This window comes from Bufo bufo, chromosome 1 (genome assembly GCF_905171765.1).
Source record: "Bufo bufo chromosome 1, aBufBuf1.1, whole genome shotgun sequence".
NCBI lineage: Eukaryota > Metazoa > Chordata > Amphibia > Anura > Bufonidae > Bufo > Bufo bufo.
Window position 1 is genome coordinate 496623060 of NC_053389.1, and position 6000 is coordinate 496629059.

A 6000-nucleotide genomic window follows, 5' to 3' on the forward strand; every position below is an offset into this window, starting at 1 on the left:
GCTCACCTGTAGGCCCTCACTCCAATGTTTCATACGGTCTGCTCACCTGTAGGCCCTCACTCCAATGTTTTATACGGTCTGCACACCTGTAGGCCCTCACCTCCAATGTTTCATATGGTGTGCTCAGCTGTAGGCCCTCACTACAATGTTTTATGGGGTTTGCTCACCATCAGGCCCTCACCTCTAATGTTTCATACGGTCTGCTCAGCTGTAGGCTCTCACTGCAATGTTTTATGGGGTTCGCTCACCTGTAGGCCCTCACCTCCAATGTTTCATATGGTCTGCTCAGCTGTAGGCCCTCACTACAATGATTTATGGGGTTTGCTCGCTATCAGGCCCTCACCTCCAATGTTTCATACGGTCTGCTCAGCTGTAGGCCCTCACTACAATGTTTCATACGGTCTTCTCAGCTGTAGGCCCCCACCTCCAATGTTTCATACGATCTGCTCAGCTGTAGGCCCTCACTACAATGTTTTAGGGGGTTCGCTCACCTTTAGGCCCTCACCTCCAATGTTTCATACGGTCTGCTCAGCTGTAGGCCCTCACTACAATGTTTTATGGGGTTTGCTCACCATCAGGCCCTCACCTCCAATGTTTCATACGGTCTTCTCAGCTGTAGGCCCTCACTGCAATGTTACTGTCACGGCTGAGGATGGAGAAAACCCTCAGCCGTGCGATGCCAGAAGATGTTGGTTGCTGCATGGCCAGGACAAAGCTCAGGGAGTAGGTCACCTCCTACGGTATCATATCCCTAACTCTGACCCTGTCTCCTAGCCGTATGAGCCGACCCTGATGGTAGGAGGGCTCATACACCGGAACCTAAAGATTCCTACTAGCCCTCAGGGTGGCCCTCAACTAGGAGCAGGGTAAGACGACCTGTTCCTTCTAGGCACGGAGGAACAGGAGTCTCACTGGCCAAGCTACAAGAAAAGGGGAACAGAAACAACTTATGGCAATGACAGGTAAATGCAACAAGCACAACACCCACCTGCCACAGACAACAAAGCCTGGAACCCATGTGCAAGTGCTGCTGTCCAGAACACAAATGGACACAGCACACACCACACATCACACAGGAACCCAGGACCATAAGCTGCACCAGACAAGCATACCAAACACACACCTTCATAACATCATGTGTAACATAAACTTATGACCGCAAGGGTGTCCCACACTGGCAGATGGTAAATAACCAGGAGGATGACTCCAGCAACCATGGCTGAAGTACCCCTCAGTATCAGGTCTCCAGAAAGGCTTTATATCCCAAAGTAGCCACACCCACACTCAGACACACCCAGTGTTCACAGACAGAGAAGGGAATTAACCCTTCCAAAACCAGACAAGGGAAGACAGCAACTTAAAGGGGAAGTGAACACACAAACAACCCTGTGCACACCAAACATGGAAAGTGCACACATATAACACAAGTTGCCTGAGACAACCGCCTGCTATGACAGCGAGCAGCCTAGCAACCAGCTCCAGCTGCTCTACTGCCACATACCTTATGTTGCCAGCGGCAACCACAAGTGAGGCAAAAAACTAGTGGCCCTCACCTGTGATTGAACAACCAAACCAGACCGTAGGCAACAGCTTGCGGTTCAGGAGTCACGACCATGACCATGGTCGTGACAGTTACATACGGTCTGCTCAGCTGTAGGCCCTCACTACAATGTTTCATATGGTCTGCTCAGCTGTAGGCCCTCACTACATTGTTTTATGGGGTTTGCTCACCATCAGGCCCTCACCTCCAATGTTTCATACGGTCTGCTCAGCTGTAGGCCCTCACTGTAATGTTTCATACGGTCTGCTCAGCTGTAGGCCCTCACCTCCAATGTTTCATACGGTCTTCTCAGCTGTAGGCCCTCACTACAATGTTTTATGGGGTTTGCTTATCATCAGGCCCTCACCTCCAATGTTTCATACGGTCTGCTCAGCTGTAGGCCCTCACTACAATGTTTTATGGGGTTTGCTCACCTTTAGGCCCTCACCTCCAATGTTTCATACGGTCTGCTCAGCTGTAGGCCCTCACTACAATGTTTTATGGGGTTTGCTCACCTTCAGGCCCTCACCTCCAATGTTTCATACGGTCTGCTCAGCTTTAGGCCCTCACCTTCAATGTTTCATACGGTCTGCTCAGCTGTAGGCCCTCACTACAATGTTTTATGGGGTTTGCTCACCATAAGGCCCTCACTACAATGTTTTATGGGGTTCGCTCGCCTGTAGGCCCTCACCTCCAATGTTTCATATGGTGTGCTCAGCTGTAGGCCCTTACTACAATGTTTTATGGAGTTTGCTCACCATAAGGCTCTCACTACAATGTTTTATGGGGTTCGCTCACCTGTAGGCCCTTACCTCCAATGTTTCATACGGTCTGCTCAGCTGTAGGCCCTCACTACAATGTTTTATGGGGTTTGCTCACCATCAGGCCCTCACCTCCAATGTTTCATACGGTCTGCTCAGCTGTAGGCCCTCAATGCAATGTTTCATACAGTCTGCTCAGCTATAGGCCCTCACTACAATGTTTTATGCTGTTCACTCACCTATATGCCCTCCCCTCCAATGTTTCATACGGTCTGTTCAGCTGTAGGCCCTCACTACAATGTTTTATGGGGTTTGAATAAATATAAGAGGGGCACTCTCTACAAAAGGGAACACACACAAATCTAGGACTTGTGTCACGGGGTTCCGAAGGTGCACTCGGTCCCCCATTGCCCGCAGAACTGTTGCTTAGCTTTTGGAATGAGGTTCTGTGTTTGACCTCATTCCCAGGGCGGCTTTACTAGCTGGGTGGCTCCCTGCTCCTAGTCTGCCTTGAGCGCCGAGCTGATCACTCGGTGCTCGACTGGTTGGTCTGTCGGTCATGTGACGCTGGCCACGTCACATGACCCTCACTCCCCACTATAAATACAGGCAGCCTGCTGGCTACAGGTTGCCTGTTAATTTCTAGGTTCCTGGCTATTTGTTGGACTACTGAATATTTACCTGATCCTGTTCCCTGACGATCCTCTGCCTGCTCCTCCTGTACTGCGCATACATCCTGGTTTTGTGACCTCGGCTCCCACCTGACTACTCTCTTAGGACTCCTCTTGTACTTCGCTACTCTCCTGGTATTTGACCCCGGCTTCTCCTGACCATTCTTTGCTTAATCCGTTGTACTGCGTAGCTCTCTTGGTTCTGACCCGGTCCGTTCATGTTCCGTATTTTGTCTTGTCTGTCTTCCCTGCACATATCCTAAGTTAGGGACTGCCGTCCAGTTGTCCCCTGTCATCAGGACTCGTGAGGCAAGTAGGCAGGGCCAGGGGTGAGGGTGGAGCGCAGTGGTCACTACCCTTCCCCCTGTGTGTGTGTGGACGTGACCGTTACAGATTAACAGGCCCAATAACCACTGTATCATGAATCCTCTTACTACCCTGACTGACCATGTCTCTAACTTGACACAGAGGGTGCAGGAGATAGGAGAGAAACTCCGTTCTTGTGAGTTAGGGCAAGGTTCTTCCACTCCTCTGTCCTCCAGTCCATATTTTGAACCCCAGATCAAGCTCCCAGAACCCTTTTCTGGAGACCAGAAGAGGTTTCTCTCCTTTAAGGAGAATTGCAAACTCTACTTCCGTTTGCGCCCCGTGTCCTCCCGTCCCGAGAGCCAACGCGTGGGGATTATAATTTCTCTACTACAGGGTGATCCCCAGGACTGGGCATTTTCGCTACCTCCTGGGGCCAGTTGTCTAACTTCTGTGGAGGGTTTTTTTCAGGCCCTGGGTACCCTCTATGACGAACCAGACAGGGCCCTGGTAGCCGAGACAGCTCTTAGGGCACTGGTTCAGGGCCATCTCCCTGCGGAGGAGTATTGCACCCAATTCAGACGGTGGTGTGTCCCCTCAGGATGGAATGAACCAGCCCTGAAGAGTCAGTTTAGGTCTGGTCTATCTGATAATTTAAAAGATCTATTGGTCAATTACCAAATTCCTGAGACCTTAGAGGAGATGATGACCCTAGTTGTCCGACTTGACAGACGAGTTAGAGAGAGACGACAAGAACGACAGTTCTGTTCTCAGATGGTGGTCCAGCCAGAGGCCTTTTCCAGGGACAACGCTGAGGTCTCCACGGAGGAACCCATGCAGGTTGGCATGACCCGGGGTAATCTTCGTCGCAGACGCGGAGAGTGCTTCTACTGTGGAGATCCTGGCCATTGGATCAACAAGTGTTCTAAGAGGGACCTCTCTGACAAGTCTTCTAAGGCAAGACAACCTAAAGACCAGGTACACCCTGATTTTTCTAAAGGTAAGCTTTTGGTACCCATAACAATTTCTCTGGGGGTTAATAAGTGGCCGGGTAATGCCTTTATTGACTCCGGTTCAGCGGCCAGCTTTATTGACTTTGAGTTTGCTTGTAAATTGGGTATTCCAATGTTTGCTTTACCTACACCTATCCATGTCATGGCTATTGATGCTACTCCCCTGATTGGTGGTACGGTGAGGTCATGTACCTCTGAAATTTCTCTGTCCGTGGGTGTGTGCCACTCTGAGAGATGTTCTCTTCTTGTCCTGGAGAACCTACCGGTTGAGGTGGTACTAGGGTTGCCTTGGCTCCGTTTACATAACCCCACAATTGATTGGTCCAAAGGAGAGTTGGTGAAATGGGGACCTAAGTGTGACTCATGCTTGTCCGTGGTCCAGGCTGGGGTTTCAGTAAGGTCTAATACATTACCCTCTGTTATTAAGGAATATTCTGATGTGTTCTCGTCCCTTACTCCAGAGGTTCTACCCCCCCATAGACCTTATGATTGCGCCATTGAGCTAATTGAGGGTGCCGAATTTCCTAAAGGTCGAATTTATAATCTTTCAGGGCCCGAACGCAAGGCTATGGAAGATTATATTAAGGAGAGCCTTGCTAAAGGGCATAATAGACCTTCAGTCTCTCCTATGGGAGCAGGGTTTTTCTTTGTTAAAAAGAAGGATGGTGGTCTTAGGCCTTGTATTGATTACCGGAGATTAAATAAAATCACTGTCCAAAATAGATACTCTCTCCCATTGATTCCGGATTTATTTAACCAGGTTTTGGGGGCAACCTGGTTTTCCAAGATTGACCTGAAAGGGGCATACAATCTAATCCGAATCAAGGAGGGAGACGAATGGAAGACAGCGTTCAATACTCCGATAGGACACTTTGAATATCAGGTGATGCCTTTTGGACTCAGCAATGCCCCAGCTGTGTTCCAAAACTTAATGAACGATATTCTTAGGGAGTTCTTAGGTAAATTTATTATTGTCTATCTTGACGACATTTTGATATTCTCTCCTGATTTCGAATCTCATGTGTCCCATGTCAAACAAGTATTAGAGGTGTTGAGGGAGAACCAGCTATCCGCTAAGCAAGAGAAATGTGTCTTTGGTGTACAGGAGATACTGTTTCTAGGGCATGTTTTGACTCCTCACGCCTTTAAGATGGATCCTGGTAAGGTTTTAGCAATTAAGGAATGGGTAAGGCCTTCATCCTTAAAGGCTTTACAACGGTTTTTGGGTTTCGCTAATTACTACCGTAAATTTATCATGAATTTTTCTGTAATTGCTAAGCCATTGACCGACCTTACTAAGAAAGGGGCGGATTTGGAGAATTGTTCTTCCAAGGCCATTTCTTCATTTGAAACATTAAAAAAGGCATTTAGTAGCGCTCCCATTCTGATCCAGCCTGATCAGGAGAGACCCTTTATTGTGGAGGTGGATGCGTCCGAGGACGGCGCAGGAGCAGTCCTTTCACAAGGTCCTGCTAGCCTCACTAACCTGAGACCGTGTGCCTTCTTCTCTAGGAAATTCTCTCCCACGGAGAGAAACTACGACATAGGGAATAGGGAGCTGTTGGCCATTAAATGGGCATTTGAGGAGTGGAGACATTTTTTGGAGGGGGCAAGGCATCGAGTAACTGTTGTCACTGACCATAAAAACCTAATGTTTCTCGAGTCCGCTAAGAGGTTGAATCCCCGACAAGCCCGATGGGCTCTGTTTT